The sequence below is a fragment of the Corvus kubaryi genome, unplaced genomic scaffold (assembly GCF_017639235.1).
Source record: "Corvus kubaryi isolate FWS band 111438036 unplaced genomic scaffold, C.kubaryi_AGA036_p1.0 split3-131, whole genome shotgun sequence".
Classification (NCBI taxonomy): domain Eukaryota; kingdom Metazoa; phylum Chordata; class Aves; order Passeriformes; family Corvidae; genus Corvus; species Corvus kubaryi.
In genome coordinates, this window is record NW_024582083.1 from 903,744 (window position 1) to 924,681 (window position 20,938).

Below are 20,938 nucleotides of genomic sequence, written 5' to 3' on the forward strand. Positions count from 1 at the left end.
GAGAGGATTTTAAATTTTTTTTTTTTTTTTTTATTTCTGGTCTTTGGTACACTTCTTTAACATACATATTAACCCCCAAAACTTTCAGTATCTTCTCTTAGCTCTGATTTTAATTAAAGCTGCAGCAACAAACTTTTGATTCAGTTGTTACTGTCAGTTTCTATACTTTCTATTTTAACTACATTTGGCAAGCAAAAACCTTGCAGCTGACTCAAAGGAAACTTGGCAAAATATACACCATTTCCCAATAGCCTTTCTCTATAATAGAAGATATGTGGGACAGTGTTTAATAATTTTTGTCTTGTTTTGCATCCAAGTAGAAAAATATTCTTAATCCTCTGGAGCAAGGAAATGCTTACCATAATTGGTGTTCTGTATGTGTCATTTTTCAAAGGTGACAAGCAGCTGTCCAGCTGGAAATGTTGGACATACTTGGAAAAAAAGTACAGAAAATACTTAATGCCACTGGTATATTTCAACAAGAAAGTATTGATCAGGTTCTGGTTTGTTTGTTTTGTTTTGTTTTGTTTTGTTTTTTTCCCCTGCTAGTTTGTCTCATAGTTTTTACTGTGTGTTCCTTGTTCAGGCTTTCCTGAAATTTAATGTAAGCTTACTCTGTGTGGCTTTCATGGTGTACCACCGGAGAGGGTGATGTGAAACAATGCTTCTGCCACTGAAACAGCTGTCAGCTTCTTTTCATCTGTGGGGATGCAATCATGCCATATGGGCTCAATGTTGAGGTCACTGGGTTTTTTTTCCAAGGAAGCAGAACTGCTGGGTTATGCTCATTATGTCAACCTGTCCTGTAGTCTGTCTTCAGACTTCTTTGTTTAGGTGGCTAAATGCTTTCTAGCTTTCTTTCTAATGCCCTTGGCTGACAATCAGTGCTCCCAACCTTAATACCTGTGCATTCTGAGAGTTGGCACTGGTGGAGGCATAGTGGATGGCCTTTTCTATCCATTGGCTACAGGAAGACAGCAGAGACTGTAATTTTTATGGCAGTTTATTGATATTAAGGTCATGATTTTGAAAACTGAAAGTTGGGACATCTCATTTATTCCCATTGCTTCCCCTCTCTGAGCAGCAATACAACCTTGTCCTTTCTGTTGCATTAAGAGTTCTCTCCCAGATGTCCTTTTCCTATCTCCTCCTGATTCAGGGGAAGATTTCTGTGCCTGTCCACAGTATTCAGACAGTCACTGGTAAGATAGCACCAAGTTCCTCATTCTTTGCACTGATGGCACAAAATGTAAGATTTTAACTAGCACAGTGGAGAAGTGTTGATTTGTATTGTTAACATGGGCGTATTTCAGTGTCTGTAGTTAAGAATTTCTGGTTATTTTAAAAAGGTGTCATGTAGTTACGCATAATAAATGAAAAAAAAAAACAAAAAACCTCCTTAACAAAAGGGTTTTTTGAGCTCCAAGAAGAGAGAACACTAAAGGTGCAGAAGGCAGTGCAAATGCATGTTTCCAAGTTCTTTTGATTCTGTGTTTATCTTAATTCACTGTATTTTTACTTTTATTCAAGAGGAACTCTTTGCATCTTCTGTGGTCTAAATGATTTCCTGTAGTTAAATATAGATATTCTTTCTGAAAAGAAATTAAAAGCGAGAAAATTCTGCTATTGTGCTCCTAACAGGACAGAATTTGGCTCAACTATTTATATGATTTTCATCCTGACATTTGAAGTAGGGATTTGGGTCCAGTATTGAAGGTTTACCTTCTAAGGACTCAGGTCTATGTATGCTTTACCAGCACTGCGTATCATCATATTATTTAGCTGTTTAATATCTGTATTCTCTATGTAATATTTGCCTAAGGATGTTGCATCACATCTATAATTTACCCCAAAGAGTTTTGCTTTCCTGAGTTTGTGTTTGGTTTGTTATGTTTTATTTATTTTTTCTCAGAGAATTCTCTGAAATAAATTTTGCACAGAGTTTCTTCCTGATGTGTTTCTGACACTAATGTGGGAGGAAGTAGGTCTTTAGTAGACACAGGGTACTGCAAGTTTGTGAGAGGGAGTAGTGCTTCTTTGTGTAGACTGGCCTATGGATTGATTTGGTTTGGATATAGCTAGTAATAAAATACAGTATTGATGCACCCAGTGACATGACTGTGAGGAAAGCTTGTCAATGCATCACAGGCTTGTAGGTAAAAAACTGAGTTAAAAATATTCCCAAAGAGGACTGCCTGAAGGAGATTGTTAAAGTTTGCCCTGACTAGATCTGTCAATTTTCTGGTCAACAGCAAAGCTAGAGGAGTAGTAAGAAACTGGGTAATCCTAAAATTATTATTCCAGTTGTTGCTTATATAAATGACATTGTGTTTTAATTCTTACGTATCTGGGTAGCTGTGGTAGTTTGAATTTTTTTAGATCATCAACTTAGACTTGACATACTTATTGTACTAAAACATTAGTGAGTCTTGGTTATAAGAAGTCTGCTTCATTTATGCTGTCAAAATGAACATAATGTGGTTACAAAGCAAGACTTCACTCTCAGTCAGCTCCATCAGGTCAATTAAACTGAAGGTGCTGGAACCTCTAGCTGTAGTATATGTTGACACAGAAACAGTTTGATAGATCAACTGTAACTTGAAGAAGTGTATGAACTGGGGTTTTAATTGTGAAGGTTTTATGTAACTTGGTAATCTAAATGAAAAATGGGAAATTGCTGTCATTATGTGTTCTAGCTAAAATCTTATGGAAGTGTTTGCCAGCCACTTCACTGGTTTACAGAGCAGAGTAATATTAAATTTAGAGTAGTAAAATCTGTATGGGGGACACTTTGTATTTGAAGATGACTTGCTTTAAAAGCTTAGTGATCTATGCAGAATGCAGAATTTTCCTGGAAACAAAGTATGTCTTTGTTTCAAACCATTTACTGTACTTACAGAAATGTTTGTGGTATAGGAGCTCATGTTATAACAAAAGAAGCCATTCCAAAGTTAACTGCAAGTACTAGTGAAAATGTCGATAAAGGTAACAAGGACATAAATTACTTGGTCACCTCAATATATGTTTCAAGTCTATTTTTCATGAAGAGAAAATAAAGTCTCTGTACTGAGTAGCCGTAATACCTAATATTTCTCCTGTTGCTTAAAGGCTGAGTTTTGTCCTTAGTTAAGTCAGTGGGCATTGACTTAACATCCACTGGAAAATCTGTCTTGGAACTCTCTTACATTAATAGTTTGGGATTGGGTTAACTGCATGGGGAAAAGTGAGCTGTCACTCATATTTCATCCAAACATAAAACATGTTCATCTAGTAATAATAATAATAATAATAATAATAAATTGCTCGTAACCTGATGCATTGATGGTCTATTTTGTGGGAGAATGAATGTAAATTCTCCACTGAAGTGCAGTATACATCTGCCTTCCAAACTACATTTTCATTTGTCAGTAGTGCTCAATTATCCGCCCAAAATTTAATCACCAGTTCAGGTTTTGCAGGCGCTTGATGTGCATTAATTTTTGCGTCGATTTTTCCAAAGCACACTGCTTATGCTTATGCACACATTGTAAAGGACAACCTCTTTTAACTGTTTATACAGTATTACACTCACTACATACATTTTTGGCTTTTTGCTCTGAAGTGGTACAGAGCCATGTTATTAAGGTCACTTTCAGCAAATCCTTGTATGCACAGAGGTGTTGAATATTCACTTAGGCTGCCCAAAAATCATCCTTACCAGCCGGTCCTTTTAATATTGTGTGCAGTTTTGGTCACCACAATATAAGAAAGACATTAAGCTACTATAGAACATCCAAAGGAGGTCAACAAATTTGGTGAAGGGCCTTGAGGGGAAGCTGTATGAGGAGCAGCTGAGGTCACCTGGTTTGTTCAGCCTGGAGGAGACTGAGGGGAGACCTCACTGCAGTTACAGCTGCCTTGTGAGGGGAAGGCCAGGCACTGATCACTTGTCTTGGTGCCCAGTGACAGGACCTGAAGTAATGGCCTGAAGTTGTGTCAGGGCAGGTTTAGTTTTGGTATCAGGAAAAGGTTCCTCTCCCAGAGGGTGGCTGGGCACAGGAACAGGCTCCCCAGGGAAGTGATAACAGCACGAAGACTGGACAGTGGTCTCAGACATGTGATGTGGTTCTTAGGGTGCTCCTGTGCAGGACCAGGAGTTGCACTCAGTGATCCTTGTGGGTTCCTTCCTACCCTGACTCTGCAAAAACCACTTCCAGTTGCATTATGTCAAGCAAGGTAACCAGTGAAACAGCTGGCTGTTTCTGTGTCATACCTGTCATTTAGGGTCTTGCTCTCAGATCTAGCAGCGTACTTCTTGGCTTTCATCAGCAGCAAGCAACATGCCTGTGCTGCCTGCTGCCAGTGCCCAACTAAAATACTCTCTGGGGACTCTGATTCTCTGATAGAGGTTAAGATGGAGTAAGAAGAAATCACCATAAATCTGAGGCTTCGTGGGGGCTCTGAAGGTTTGGCACTGCGGGAAGCAATTCCTGTTGCTCAGCCTCTTAAAACTTGAGCACAGAAAAAGTGGTGTGGACTGAGTAACAGGCTGGGACCAGCTGTAGGGGGGTGAGAAGCTGGATGGAAGAGGGAAAATGAAATTATGCCTTTGCTGTGCAGTTGTTGGGTAATTCCTAGAAAAGTTAGAATTCATTGTAGCCCAGTTGAAGGGTTCCACACACAGCTGGTCACTCTTTTTGCATGCAGGGACAGGTTTTGGTGCAAATGGCATATTCTAAAGCATATGGGTTCCTCTCTATAGTTTAATCACTTTTCCAGATAGTTTTATTTTCAAACTTGAGTGTGACAGCTCCTCACTTTCAAAGACATATATTTTGACTTACACACTGGTCCTCCTTTTCCACTCAGGACAATAAGTAGTTTTGCTGTTGACTTTTAAAAAATATTTTATTTTATATTTTTTTAAATTAATAAAAGGCTCTTGTCTGTGTACAGAGCCTTCTTAGGTTTGTCTGTTAAAATACTTAACAGAGGTCTTTAATGAATTCCAGGATTTCTGTCCCTCATCTTTTAGAATTTGGACAGATCAAGTTTTTTTTGTTTCTTTTCTAGTCAGACATGTTCATTCCTGAACAGGCTCTGAAAGCTTTTATTGCCCTCTCAGCCCATCACAGACATCCTTCCCGGGAGTGCACCTCATGGAGTCAGGCTGTTGTGCACCAGTAGTCTGGAACCAGGCATCACCTTTCAGTTTGCCCAAGATGCAGTTTTGTTAATGGAAACTGCAGCAATAAAAACTTGAGCTCTGACTTCTGAATAATCAGGTAAAGTTTCTTTAGTGTAGGTCTGACCTTTGCCTTCCATCAGCACAACAAATACCCCGAAAAGCAATAACAGAAAAATAACTTTTGTCTTACAAACCACATTCACCTTTGTGAAACAAAATTGCTGCGTAGCATTTCCTATCTATCCAGTATTATTTTGTTTTCCAGTGGACTTCCTTCTAGACCTTGTAAGTTGTAAGGTTGTCTCTGGTTTTGTTCAATATATTTAGGAAAGTTCCTATTATGTTTTTCTTTTCTTTTATTGTTTATACTGGCTGGAAGAACAAAACTAAAACTTTCATCTCAGGTTGGAGCATAATTTGGTGTGATTGCTCAGCTTCTGATCTCACTACCAAAAATGTCTTCTTTTAGGAGTTGATAAAAATATTTGGCTCTGTTTCACCTCAGTCACTCTTGGCAGTTCTTCATCTGCTCTTCTGGGGTTTCCATCTGCTCTTTTATTCTGCAGTTTCTTCTTCAGGCCCCAATTCAGCAGCAATGATTGCAAATAAGTAAAAACATCACTGATTTTTCTGAGGGTATGGGGTTGGATGCAGGTGCTATTCTGCATCTCTGTCAGAATCTTCCAGGATTTTATCTCATTGCTAAAATGGAGAATATGGCAATTCCCTCAGGCTTTGAGTATTCCTTTGTTCTTCCTCCCTCACAGGTGTCCAAAGATTTAACCTAGAGCTGTATACATTACTTAAACCTGAAACCAACAAATCTATGAAATTAAATGTATTACAAGGGCTAAAGAAAATATTTTTTTTAATCAATGTACTTTTCAAATTAAAGTCCTCTTAGTTACAGAACAAAGTGTATGAATGCATGTGAAATTAGATTTATTAAAACCTTTTGTTAAGTTTTTTCCCAGTAATTTATACTTGGTCTGTTATTTAAGCACTTCTAACTTAAAAAGAATTCACAACTCATAATAGGGGTTATTGATGCTGAATAATCATTTGCTCTCAAGTGATTAAGCTGCTAACCAGCACTCTACATTATATTAAAAAAAGAAATCACGCATATACTTGTCTGTCTGCTTACTTACGTATTTCACTTTCAAATGCGCTTGTCATTTCACAGGGTTTTTTACCTCTTATCCGTGGATTTTTTTTTTACAGAAAGCACAATCAAAGTTTCCTTGATCATCTAGCTGGTGAAAATGTAATTGTAGTTGTGTAGTGCTGGTGTACCAAAAGGCATATCATTACAGTGAAACCCCTATATTCATTACTTGAAGGAGACAGCTTGTCTGACTTAATGTAAAGCTTAATCAGAAGGTTTAGAAGGGAAAGTAACAGAAGAAAAAAGACCTTAGTAGTGAATACATGCATAATGAATTGATTCATTCAGTGCTTTCCTTGTAGTTTTTTTTCACTTGCTCTTGCAATGTACATTTTGTCATACTGAGAATTTAATTAATGGTAGGGAAAAAAAAAGTAATAGTCCTGTGTCAGCCCAGCACTGACATTTATGACAGCCTCCTATTGAGTTAGCAGGTTTTTTTTTTCCATATAGAATGCTGACAAATTATCATGTAAAAGCTTTTTAATAACTTTAACAGTAAAAATGATTATTGAACAAAAAAGTGATTTAATAAAGATCTTTACATTATCCATTTAGTGAAGCATGCCTTCTACACAAGCTCTTGGTTTCCTTTCAAACAACTATTTCATATATTCCACTATTACGTTTTGCTCTCTCAGAACTATTGTGTAAACTAGAGATATTTACAGCAGAAGTGTATGTGACAGATGTTTTTGATTTAAATTTTATTTTCCTTTCACTGTCAAAAATAACGATGGGCAGAAGTGTTTTCCTTTGACCACTAAAATAGTCAGAATGTAATATTCACCTGCCTGTACTGGAGAGGAAGTCTAGGGAGCCTAAAACATCTTCTAAGCCTAAAAAAAAGTGAATTTCCTGACGTGTGTTAGCAAATCAGCTATTCATGGTGTTTTCAGGCACAGTGATGTGATCCTGGTAGACGAAACCAGGAGGAGAAATGCTGCACTGATTGATTTTTCATTCCTTACCCCCAAATCTTCCTAAGTCAGCTTTTAGCATTTCCTACCAACTCTGAGAGTTGAAGGCAGGTGGTTCTTTCTTCCCCAGTGTACCTGGGGCAGCTGCTGGAAGAAACAGGAGTGCAACTGGGAGCATTGCATCAGCACCCAAGAGAGGCTGCAGACCTGATGGCTGCTGCTGTGAGCCCTTTAGCCAGGGCAATCTTTTATCTTTCTCTACTGCACCTTGTTCACTAGGTATACCTCCTTTCTTCTATCCATTCTAGAGTGCAAGAAGGCACCTGCTATATGGAGTCTGTCTGGGAAGCTCCCTCTTCTATTTTTTCCAAAAACAGAAGGGGAGAATTGTTTCTTCCTCTATCACAGGGGAAACTTGTTCCCTGCTTTAAGCCCTGAGGGTTTAAATTAAACTTGGCAAGACTTGATGAGCCCTTAGTCACCAGAATGTGTTACATGCCCCTACTGCATCATCTCCTGTATTCAGAAGTGACCTGGTTTCCACACAGTTGGTCCTGCAATAAACAGATTAATGCAGGCAGGTGCTTACCATTACTGCCTGTTAAGTCCTGGAAAACTCCTTCCTGCTGATGTCACCATCCCTAAGGGCTGGTGGATGATCTGTTGCCTGCATGGCCATGAAGAACTGCAGGTGGGGAAATCGTTGTAGGGGGACCTTTCTCATTATGGTGGCAGGGAAAAATGAGTAAAACAAAAAAGATTATTTTCCTTTCTTGTTTTTGGAGAAACTACGGAAGCGGTAGGTTTTTGGAGTTCCTGAAGACTCAGGATCCTGAGGAACTATTTGTGAGTCAGGAAGATGCTTTTGAGGAAGGCACTTGTATAAAGGCTGACTGGCTTGTATGGGGTGAAACAATACAAACAGTGTGGTGAGGCAGAAGCTCTGGTCAGATGTCCATTTACTACTTCACTTTTAATCTTAGCTTCAAAGTTTGGGAGAAATTTTACTGCTGGTTTCTATACAGCCAGAATTTGTCCTTTTGTTTTACGTGTAACTAATGAAAGGTCCAAAATACTGTTGTTCTGACTCAGTATAAAAATTTCTTGTGGTCAACATCACTGTTTGTAACATATTGGGTGTCACTGGATTGTAGTGTAAATCATTATAGGAATACACAGGTAATACTGCCTAAAATACATTGTCAGAAAGGTGGTAATGTGTGTCAGTGGAGTTGTTTGGGGTTTCTTTTGGTGATTTTAACTAACTTTGTGGTCAGACAGCTGCTACTTATAACTTCACAGTTATGTCTGCCTTGAGTCCAAGAAATTCAATATGGTGGATGAAAGAACAATATTGAGAAGAAAGTGATTGCTGAGATAAGATTTGAAGGCTCAAAGGGAGAACATCTTCCCTGTGGCTCTGTTTAATTGCCGTGAAGTACATTGTCTACAATTTTATCCTAGTTATTTATCCTACCTTATTCACACCATTACAGGGATAAAAATAGGACCTCTTTAAAATGGCTTTGTTTCTATAGTACCTGAGGGCCTCAGATGAAATGTATCTTGCACTCCATCTGGAAAAATGATCTCTTGCAAACTCTGCCCAGGCAAATTCTATATTTGTAGAGATGGATGTGTGGCCTGGAAGATCATCTTTGGTGACTCAGTGCATATGCCAATATGTTGCTATTGACAAAAATGGAAATTGTGGCTAAAATATTTCTTCCAGGGACTGTGTTAGGAGCTGCTTTGGGAGATCTGGCCTCATAAACTCAAATTATATTTACTGTTCTTGTGGCCGTATTCCAACACTGGTTCTAGGGGGGAAACAAAACTTCTATGAAAGATGTCAGTTATTGTATACTTTATTCCAGGAATTCCCAGTTCCACTGCTGTCTGAAAATACAGTGTGATGCTCACTAAGATACTCAGGTCTGTGAAAGAGAGCAGAACTGGTTTACAAGTCATTGTACAAGTCAAGCTGGTCTTGTGGGCAGGTGTATTGACTGAAAAACATAAAGAAAAAGACAAGTTTCTCAGTAATAGTATGTTTCCATGAAACTCATGTTAATAGCTTTTCCATTGGTTTAAGGAAGTAAATGGAGCTCATAAATGCTGTGGTTTCTGCTTTTGTGTATTTGTCTTTTTAGAAAGATGCATTATGCAAGTTACAGTGTAGGTTTTGGATCCTTTCCGTCCTTCTGTGAGTGGGATATTTATCCAATATTCTTGAAATCACTTAGGGAGTCACTCAAAGCACTTGTTTTCCTCCTAGTTTCTCAGGACCCCCTTCTCCCAGTCTTCCTTGGCTTGAGAACTAGCTTTGCACAATGAGAAACAACCCCTTTTAAGTATACAAAAGATACAAACTATTGTCACTAAAGAAAACAAAATGCTGCATATACGAAATCAACCGTGAAAGCAAGAAAATCTTACTACCTACCCCCTTGGCCTGTTTAAGGCATGATGTGCTGTTTATCTGCAGAGCACCTTGCCCATCTGTGGCAAGTGATCAGGTCAAATAAATAAATAGTAGTCCAGACTCTTGAGTTCTTTACTCTGCCAGTAAATTATATGAGAATTTATTCATGTAAAAAGCTAAATGAATATTTCAGAGCAATAATAAGGTGGTGGAAAATACCCAAATATACAAGTACTTGAAGAGCTATAGAAGATCAGTGCCAAACTCTGGATCAAACTGAACGCCCACAACCACAGCTGACACCAGAGGTGGGTGTGGAGTTCAGGGAAGAGCCAAAAATGAACAGGGATTTTTACTTCCATCAAAAGAACTGTAGTTTGCCCATGTGCAAATCACACATGAGGTAATGAAACCTCTACTAGCTTTTTAAAAATCTTTTTGCAGAAGTTTGTTGATTGCCTCATCTGTAAGGGATAGTCTGCAGAAAGCAAGAAGATTTTCCAGAAACACAAGGAAGGTATTGGTAGTATGGTATCTCTGACCTCTCTCAGTTGATGTAGGATAAGTGGCAAAGTAGGAAAACCTGGGAAAAAATTATGTCAAATCCTTTGTCAATGCTATCCATTTTCCCAGGTGGCTTCATTTTCGAGTTGGCTACATCTTCCCTTCTTCTGATGCAGGTCTGTTCTAGAAACCAAGGCAAATGAGGCAGCTGTGACACACAGAAAGCACTTTACGTATTTCATGGATTAATACTTTAGAAGAAAAATGTGAGACTTTTGCCTAGGTTTTTTTAAAATGCTCAATTTTCTTGTAGACCCAGGTAAAGTACAGCTCTGTACTAGAGGAAACTGTCTTGCCTCTGAAAATCTGCTGAAAAGTGAAAGAGAAGAGGCATATGAGACAGGAATGTACTCTCGTTATAATTGTCATGATCTAGTATAGCAAGAATTGGAATTTTTGCCCATTTCTAACTTGTGCAGGTGCTAAATTGCATTTTATGTGTGTCCTTACCCTTAAATCATTGTTCTGCTTCATGTATGAAGGAAGGAGGCTCCCCTCTGCTGTTAGGCATTCTAGATGGTTGTTATTATTACTAAGGAAGGTGAGGTGAAAGGGGAAAAATGAAAAGCATTAGAGAAAAATCTGTGAGAAAATAGGCACAGGGATGGAAGGTATAAAATAGGAAAAAGAGAGAGAAAAATCTTACGTTTTTTGATGTGGATGTGAAAATACAAGTGAATAGAACAGTAAGGGAAAAAACAATAGATTAACAAACCCATCTCTCATATTTTACACAAATATAAAATCTGAAGAAGCTATTAAAAGAATTGGAAAGGAGGTTATAGAGCAACCTGAAAGCAAACTGCTGTGAGATTCAAACGCCTAAGAGTATTGAAAAGGAGGTGTGTGTAGAGGTCTTTGCAAGCCACACTGGGCTGTCCAGCAGCTGGTGAGGATAGTGTTAACTGCTGCAGGAGGAGAGGGGAAGCCACAGCTGCATGCCCTGGGCACAAGGACTGTCAAGCACCTGTCAGCGGAGGAAGTGAGGTGGGGCCCTGCCTCACTGAATTATGGTTTTCTCCCAAGGCATTCTAACAGGAGCATGTGCACTGTCATCCACACAGGCTTCTATTATACAGAAAAAGGCAAGTGCTGCTGGAAAAAAGTTCATTATGCAGATTGCTTGTATGTGAAATTTGCTTTCACAAAGATATTCTTTTGTTTTGCTTAGGCATAGACTGCGGTAAATGAAATCCCTTTAACTAAATGTAAATTATTTTCTGAGTAATGCCTTTATTTTCTTTTTCTGGGTGTGTGTTTGTGTGGTGCTGCATAGATTGTGGAAAACGATAGTAGCCTATCCAGTCTTGGCTTGCCTAAGTTATAATGTTTTAGTTCAGTGTAGTGGCATAATGGGTATCCACTTCTTCTCATTCTACACACAGAATAGTTAAAAATCTCTTCTTCCTTGTCATGCAAATATAACTGTCCTAAGAGCTGTTAGTATAGGGCAAGCTGGTTAGGAGGGAGTAATCAAACAAAGCCTTGTGTACCTATTCTGCAGCTCGTTTTGGGTTTGTGGTCCATCAAGCTTCTCTCAGTATCCTTGAAGCCTACACCTTTTCAAGGGGCTGCTGTAACACAAAGGCCTTGTGTACACAAGAAAAGTGTAATGATTAAATCGCTTAAGTTTAGAGATCAGTTTAAACACGGCATTGGCTTCTTTAGACATTCTTTCTTCAATTTAAGAGCACCTCATGCTAATGTTTCCAGGTTAAATCAACATAAAACCTTCTTAAAGCAAAGAACTCCAGCAAACTTGGTGTGTAAACAGCATTAATTAGTCAAATCAGTTGCTAAAACAATGCTCTCAGATACAATTGAAGGTTCTTCTATGAAGTTTCTTCTCCTTAATGCTTTACTGTAGGCGCAGTGGAAAATTATGGATTAAGATAGGTTTGTTAACTTTACCTTGATAGTACAACTAAGGATAGATCTGGCATGAAAGAACAGGTTGCCAAGCCACCTCCCTCTTACCTGTCAGTGGTGCCAAGTGCTGAATCACTCTGTGCATTTATGTACTGAGGGGCTCTGTAGAGGATGATGGGAAGACAAAGCATCTTAAAAGTTAATGGCAATGATAATAAACTTATTTCCACTTAATGGCTTTAGATGAGAGAAGAAGTAGTGTGTAATCAAATGTTATTTTAGCTTGCATAGTTTGGAAATCTATCATTTTTCCCTAATTTGAAGCACTAGGTCAGTATAGTGAAATCACAGTGACATCATACACAGATTATTTTCTGATGGGGAAGATTTTTCTGAAGTAGCATTTTTGAAGAAATATGTGTATTTTGTCTACCCAGCTGAATTAAAAAGTGTCTCTTACCAAGTATGGATGAAGAGTTGCATTTTTTAATGTCTAATTTACCACGAGCATTTGGTTTTATGAGTTTTTTTGATTTTAGAACATACGAGCAATAAAACATGCATTGGAAATGCATTGCTGTGATTTGTGAGATACAGTTCTCAGCTAAGCTTTATAATGTTTGGTAATATACCTGCTTACCATTTAGGACATACAGAGGATTTTTTAGGATAAGCCAAGAGAAAGACTGACTGAATGCTAGGATTGAGGTGACCTGATTTGGCAGAGTAGGGAACAAGATAACATAGATAGTGATTCCACTGAAATTTAAATTAGTTTGGTTTTGGATGGAATTAAATGCTTTGCAAAGAGTGCTTCTCAGAATTGAGATATTTTGAAAGCATGCTGACTAAACCCTGATCTGAGCTTCTGTTTAGGTGTCTGATTTCTATCAGCAGTGCTTCCATGTGTGGAATGAGAGGAAATCTGAATAAGGCAGAGTGTGTGAAATGTCAACGAGACTGAATTAGTTGTACAAACTCTAAGATTGGATAAAGCAGCTGAAATGTTTAATTATTGAAGCAACTCATTATAAAATCTGCAAGTATGCGCTTTAAGTTAAATCTCTTATTCTGTAGGTATGAGAAACAAGCCCAATTCTTTTAATTACATGGGTGCTTTCAGTAAGCCCCTTCATTTTTACAGTGAAGACTCTTGTTTGTCAAACGCTTTTTGATCTAGTTTAGCTGACAAAACAGAAGTTTTTGCTGTGAATAAGGGCCTGGTGAGATAAGGTGTTTCAAAAGTTTATGTTCCTAACCACTTTAAATGAAGTTCATACTTGTATGTTTGCTAAGCTTGTGCTTGTGCCCAGTCTCCCACTTGCTCTGCAGCTGTAGGCAAATTATCTGAGCAGCTAAGGTGGCCCTGGTGAGTGCATTTAAACTGAAGTGATAGGCGTGGTCCCATTCCTCTGACTTTCTAAGTGTGTTATCAGTGAAGATAAGCAGATTTTTCTCTTGTGGGCACTTAGCTTAAGTCAATAAATAACACTTCTGTTGACATCCTTGGCCAGTTCCATTGGATATTGTTGTAACTAAATATTTGCAGGATCACAATTTATCTCATTATATTAGTTGGATGTGCAGTGTTTGGTTTGAAAAGAGATTACATATCCCTCTCTGCACTGTGTTCTCCGATCAAGCTTGAAGTCATCTTTGTTTCGGAACCACTGACTAACAGATTGTGGAATAAATTTCTGCAGTTAGTGGAACTGTAAAGTAAATATTTACATGAACATAAATTTTTAATTTGTGTTTTGTGGGTATATAATTTGTGCTTTATAGCTATACATAGAGCTCAATCGATTTGTATGTTTAGACGATTAATATAAAATCAGTTTATTTTAATATGTTCAAATTTCACTCTTGTAATCCTGATTTTTTTTTTTTTTCCTTGTTTGAGTTTTTCTGGTTTGTTTTTTAGAACAAACTAGACAAAGCTGTTATTGTTAAATGGATTGGAAGGTAACTACTAATCATAGAATCTTAGAATAGCTTGGGTTAGAAGGGACCTTAAAGATCATATGGTTTCAAACCTCCTGCCGTAGTAATGTTACCCATTAGTTCAAGTTGCTCAGGTACCAATCCAGCTAAATTAAAGGGTGAATATTAAATTAAAATAGGAAACTCGAAATGGTCTTAAAACTGTATATCTTTCAAATGTCACCGAAGGTGCATCTCAGAAAGATCTGGCCTTTTCTGTGTCACATCTGTATACCAGTCTGATTAGGTATTCACCAAGGAATAAATTTGAAAGAATTCCTGGTAAATAGGCTAGTGGGTGAATTTTTTCTCATGGATCCACATGATGGATTTTGACACTGATAATCCACACATGATTTCTAAGAATATTTCTCAGATTTAGAAATTGCCATCAGGTATGATACTGGTGGGTTTGTGTGTCTAAGAGGAGAAATTGTTTACAGTCAGAAAAATAAATACATTTTACCTTTTGGTAAATTTGGATGACTATATTCTGTAAATTATGTTTTGTTTTTCTTCACATAAAATTGTCTCCTAAATACCAGCTGGCAGAGAAGTTGCCTTTTGCAGAACAGATGATTTTTTCACAGCAGTTACTTGATTCCTTCCCTAGCTGTCATTTTTTCAAGGAACAGATCACAGCAAACATTCCTAAAAGTAAGGATTTTCTTCTTGACCCTTATCAACACTGAGTTTGAAATGATGGAAATTTCAGAGCTTGTTGCCCACTATGAAGGAGTTTCTGATTTCCAACCCCTATTATTTATTGCTTATGATTCTGTTTGGGTTAGAGCCCATCATTTCTGCTCTACTCCCCTCTGCCCCTTTTAAAACGCGTGATTAAATCCCACAGACACGGTGAGCTTTCCTGATACTCGAAGCTGCCATTTCTCTCTGATGCACGCATCACTTTTCCCGGCTCCCTTCTCCCCCGCAGCTGCCGTGCGTTGCGTTAATTCCCGGGCAGCTGCTGAGGGAGCTCCTGCAGCTCCCATGCATGCCTCTTCCCCATTGACGCTAAAGGGACTCCATCCCGGAGGGCCTGGGCCATGCCCTGCCGTGTACCTGACTGGCAAGGGGGGCCAGAGCCTGCCCCGAGCGCTGCCCTTTGGGCAGGAAGGGAGCGCGGTGTCGGTGTTGCTGTTGCTGGGGGAGGCGGCGGTGGTGGTGATCCTTTTCTGCTCAGCTTCGTGACTGTGTCTTGCGCCTTCTCAGTTTCAACTAGCTTAGAGGCTCATTTTGTGAAGTCCTTGGCTTGGTGGCTTTCTGGTTTGTTTGGTTTTTGTCTGATTTTGGTTTTTTTTTGTTGTTGTTGTTTTTCTTTGGATTTTTGTTCTTTGTGTTTTGGCTGTTCTCATTTATTTATTTTAATTCTCTCATTCCTGGAGCAGTAAGGATGCTTTGTTGCTTTGATTACACCTAGCTTTCCTGATTTTGTTGTTACCTTTCTTTAAATGTTTGTCCCTTTGTCAATTATGCGCTAGTCTGTTTGCCTTTCAACTTGCTTCTTTCTTTTCAGGGATTTACAATATTATCGAGTTAAGGATTCTCACAGTAGATGGTAATGGAGAAATACAGTTAAGGAAGTTTGTTTAAGAGTGCCGATTAAGTAAGTTTCTGAGACTTTTGCCTTAAGGCACTGTTTAAAGGGGTTTCATTTTACTTTTTTTTAGATGAAAATGTAGTTTTATTGAACTCGGGTGTTTGTCATGCACTAGCTTTTTCCTACCTAATATGCTTAAGAAAAAAATGTAGTGATATCTTCATTGTTCTTAATAAAACGGATTAGTAAATTGTAAGAGGATTAAGCATTTTAGCTTCTGGCACTTTGCTTAATTGCAGAATACCCTTCTGGAGAGAAAAAAAAAGGTCAACAACCAGAGTTTTATGATCTGCTTTGAAGTAATGCACTTCTGGAGATAGTTTCCAGGTAAACTAAATGGTCTCACCTACAAGAGTGTGTCATTTGAAAATCTGTCTTCCATTAGTCAGATAGAGAATGATTGTTCCTTGTAATTAGGCAAACTAGTAATTTAGTGGGTAGGTTAAGTTATTCTCTAAACTAAAGTAATTGAAGTATTGCCAATTAAGACTTGGTGTGATATCCTAAATTACATGAGATCTTGCTTTTCATCCGAGGACCTTAAAGACTTTCCTAAATGTTAGTTAGGCTGAGCAGTGTTTCTTTGAAAACATACAGCTCATTTTTTGGAAAAATATGATCTAGTACTCAGAGATGTCAAAGGATTCTGTTAAGTCTCACAAGAAATACTCTTGACTCTTAAGCCCTGCTTAAACTTTGGTATAATGCTGCTGTTCAGACCTTTTTCAGAAGCTTTAAAACTGAGGAACGTGCAATTTTCATCATCTTTCAGCTTCCTAATGAGTCCCAACATAATTTTGAGGACAAATTTATGATTGCGATTATGTGTATCCTTGTTGGCTCAAAGTCTGAAAACAGGCTGTGCTGTGGTGCACTGAAGTGATGGAGTTTTATCCATGAGATGAAGGGTATATGTGGGCATGCATTGCCTGCCCTGCGGCGTGCCGGGAGAGACCAGGGAGCCTCTTGGGAGCTGAGCTGGTGGGATCTGAATGTTTGCAGTTTTGTTGGGAAATGGTCCCTGGAGTGAACATTTATGAACACACTTAAATTTTGTCTGGAAAACAACAGGTTGGAGGAATTTGAAACAGAGTGAGGAAATGACAGGAAGAATGGATAATCACAATGCCCATGCTCAAATTTATTTGCTTTCTTCCCCCTTTTATGTAGCAATCAATGTAAGACCAAGAAAACCATGGGGGGACCATTTCTTCATGTTTCTGAAACTACTGTTTATGATAAACCTTTTGACAGGCCCTTAGAACAAACTTTTCTAATGTACAGAGCTTTATGTGTGGCTTAATTAATTTCAGAATTAAATAAAAAAATCAAGATATGGGTTTAAAATAAAAGCTATACTAAACTTTGCTTTACAGCAATTAGAGAAATCAGAATAAAAGTAAATTAATTTTGCTGCTTTTTTTATACTCAGTATGTTTTTCCAAGTTTATAATTGTTTGGTCTTTTACTTTTTAGGTAATTAGTCTAAGAATCAACAGGGAAGATTCTGTCCCATGTCCAAAGGGGATCTTTTTTGCCAAAATTACTAATTACTCACCTAAGTAAGTGGTAATTGCACAGTCCCCTGTGCAAATTATGTCTTAATCTTTTGACAGAGATTAAGACATCATTTAAGCAAGCACCTTTAAATATTCACGTTGCTGCATAGTAATAGTAAATGAAGCCATTGATTTATTCTTTTAAATATTCACGTTGCTGCATAGTAATAGTAAATGAAGCCATTGATTTATCTCCTCAGTTTCAGTACACTGTTAGGTTAACACTTCAAATCCTAGAAACATCATTTAAATAGACAAAACAGACTTGTACCTTGAAATGTGCAGAATTGTTTCATAGGAACTTAATGCAGTGCTGCTTTTTGAACTCAAACCCATTATTTTAGGGTATTTTATATTTTCATTTTAAAAATCACCTGCTCACATGTATACAAACTTGTATTTTCTGATTTGCACACATGCCACACTTGCCTGAAGATTAGTTACATTGCCACTTGTGCCTTCATTGGAGAATGTAATTATGCTGCAAGAATAAATGAGACACAACATTGTGCATCCAATTTCTCTATTGCATCTGAAAAATACTGGGGAGAAAATGTGCTAAAGCATTAGTAATGCTCAAGATAGCATTTATCTTCCCTAAGGCCAGCTTTCTAAAAGACAGATGTGTTTAGTTTAAGCTGGTCATCTTTCATCCCGCTATAAGGAGTTGAAGAGAGATGTGGCATTATCAGTCAGTCACTAGGTCTGCCTGTGTTAGACACCTGCATTGGGGTGCATGGCCTGTGCCTGAAACACCTGGTTTTCTCTTTCTTCTTGCTGGAAAAGTGGGTATGAATGTGTATGATGAAGTGATACGTGCTTTGGATGCTCTTGACTTTGGAGGGAATAGCTAAACTTCGCGAGTGAGTGATCAGGTATTGTATTTCATTAAAATTGTCTGTGCAAATGCATGTTTACCAAGTGAATTCACATAGCTGGTATTTGATTTTAACACTACACAGATACTTGTTTTTCCCTGAGTTTTCCTTGTAAAGGACAACATTTTGGAAGCACAATTTTTGTGCACTGGATGTTTATTCACCATTCCATTGCAGGCATGGTGACCTTTTTTTTTTTTTTTTTTCTGGTTTTCACTTTTCTCTGTTTTTCGCATGTTTGGTAGGTCTTGATATTTTACATTGAAGAATGGGCTACAATAAATAAAAATTGTATTGAGGCACTCTTTCCAAAGATTTCCTGGTCTGTAAAATGTCCATTGTGAGAGTCAAGTCTTTCATTAATGATTGAGATGAACAATTGCAAAATTGGATGGGTACTTTGGAGTTTGTCCAGTTACTGGAATTCACACAAATGGAGAGGAGATATTCAAGTAGAGCTTCTGAGGAATACCTGAAGGTGTTCCCTTTTTTAATCTACTTCCTGTTTGGTAATTTAGCAGAGGTTTTCCATTAGACTTAGAGACTTTCAAAAGATATTCTTAAGTCAGTGGAGGTAAGTCCTGAGTCATGTGCTCTGCAATCACTTATGAGAAATAAATATGTTCCACTTTAGAAACAAATAATGCTGTTAAAGAAAAGAAAACATTACAAATTTATTCCTCAATAGCTTTCCTTTGTATTATATATTTCTTCTTGGCTCCAACACTAGCTTTGTCCTCTTAGCAAAAGTAAACATCCTACGGCAAAAGCTAAACACTTTTGCTTGCTTACAAAGAAGGAAAACAAGCACTCCTTTTCATAAAAATAGCCAATGTTTTATTTTAAAGAAGAGATAACCCAAGACTTTTCAAAAAAAAAGCAGTGCCACCTCCTCATCCTGACAAGCAGATGGTAAGCAATGAGCTCTTTGAAACAGCTGATAGCATTTTGTAGTCTGTAAGGTGTTTGGTGATGTGGCTGGTGAGGTGGGACTGTGGGACAGCCTGCTTTTTATTCACTGCAGTGGAAGTAACTGCAGCATGGTAGCTCCAAAAACTGTGTTACTGAACCACAGAAAGCAAGCAATAGGCAAAACTGTATATTATTCTTTTTTGGTTGGTGAATGCTCAGATTTTGCATGTACAGAAAATAACAGTAAATTTGGAAAAAAGGCTTCCTCGAGGTATGTATACCAGCCATACATAGTGGGGACATTAACTTTTCTAAGAAACTTGCTTTTCTATATAGTTGTTGTATACTTCCTGGAACTTAGCTTTTGATTCACACTTAATACTATTTTTGTGTGACAGGTAGTAACTACTGTTTTCCTTGATTTAAAATTTATTTTGGATTCAAGAAAGATGATAATTTGAATATATGACCAAGTATGTATTTTAATATTTTCAAATAATTCAAGAAACGGAGTATTCACTTCCAGAGTTTCAGAACGAAGGGTTGATGGAAGCATCAAACTGAAATAAAAGTTTACACAAAAGTGTTAGGACATAATGGAAGTTGAGGAAAGACTACATGTTAATTGGATGCTTCTGCTTTCAGTCCTCTGGGAATCCATAGCCACACGTCTGCCTGTCTGTTCATCCATTCACCAGTTACTTGGAACACAAGTGTCACTTTGGGCAACAAAGATAAATCTGCAAAATCTGTGTGAATCTACAAGCACTGTAGATTCACCAACTGTACTCTATAGTTAGCATTTAGAAGAGAGCAAGCCATGGGCAGGAATTATGCTTGCATTCGTGGCTTAAATAAATGGCAGATATTTTTGACTTTGCTTACAAAATTTTTCAAGCTATCAAGTGCATATGATCAAATAAGTAGGAATGAACCCACCCCATTTCCTTGGAGTTTTGTACAAAAATTCTCATTGATAAAATATTAATTACGCTGTGGTTCCAGGCTATGTACACAAAATGTATGGACAGATAAATTTCTCAGTGTAGCTTGGTTTTTTCTTATTTTCATAGGTGTTAGGAAGTGATGCAGAGCATGAAGTGTACTACATGGCAATTCTAGGCTGTTGTGATGATGATTTTGATGAACCTGCCTATAAAACTGTAAATTATTTATAGTGTTAACACATGTGCACTGGGTAGCGTGGGCTGAGCTTCACAAACACACTTCATGTAAGCTTCCTTGTAGTAAAGTAGTAATGTCTGCTGATCACGACAGGTTCTAGACTGGATTTTAGCTACTGATTTCAGAACAAGGTTGGGCTTTGCTGCTGAAGAGGTATCTCTTGAATGGTCAAGTGCCCTATTCTGTATTTTGGAATTTGTCCATTTTGCCCTCTGTGCCTTATTGCAGAGTTAAAGAACGAGGACCACAATCCTCAAATGCAAATTCCTACAAATGCACTCACTGTCTATAATTTTCTCATTGGAGAGGATTACTACACTCATCTGTAGACTTGATATTGTCTTTGGTATTTTAAGATTACTTTGACTTTTGGGGGAGGATGGGATGCAGAAAAGCAATTACATTGCAAATCTTTGAAATTTGGGGGGAAAAAAGACCCTGGAGCTAGAAAACCACCCTTTTGTAACTCCCATCCAATTTTATTCAGATTTAATTGAGTTTAAACAGTTCCGTTTAGACACCTGATTTCCCTTCGCTTGACTTTCTTCCTCAGGAAACTGGTTTCAGCCTGCCAAATCCATGTCTAAACGTGGCTGTTCCAGGAAGAGGGTCCCAGGCTGCCGCCAAAGCACTGCACTACATTATGCTGGGAGCTGACAGAGCAAATAGAGCAATATGATCTGGAGGGAAGCAAGTTAGGATAGG

General features: G+C 38.0%; 1 protein-coding gene and 1 long non-coding RNA gene across 4 annotated transcripts in view; both read left to right on the forward strand.

Annotated features, from left to right (window-relative positions):
* Positions 1 to 20,938, forward strand: part of TLL1 (tolloid like 1) — a 127,843-nt gene that overhangs the window by 14,773 nt on the left and 92,132 nt on the right. The gene's annotated exons all lie outside the window — the stretch shown is intronic.
* Positions 14,062 to 17,255, forward strand: LOC121658218. Its single transcript, XR_006013895.1, has 3 exons — positions 14,062 to 15,705; positions 15,939 to 16,026; positions 17,176 to 17,255. It is a non-coding gene; the product is annotated as an uncharacterized LOC121658218 (long non-coding RNA).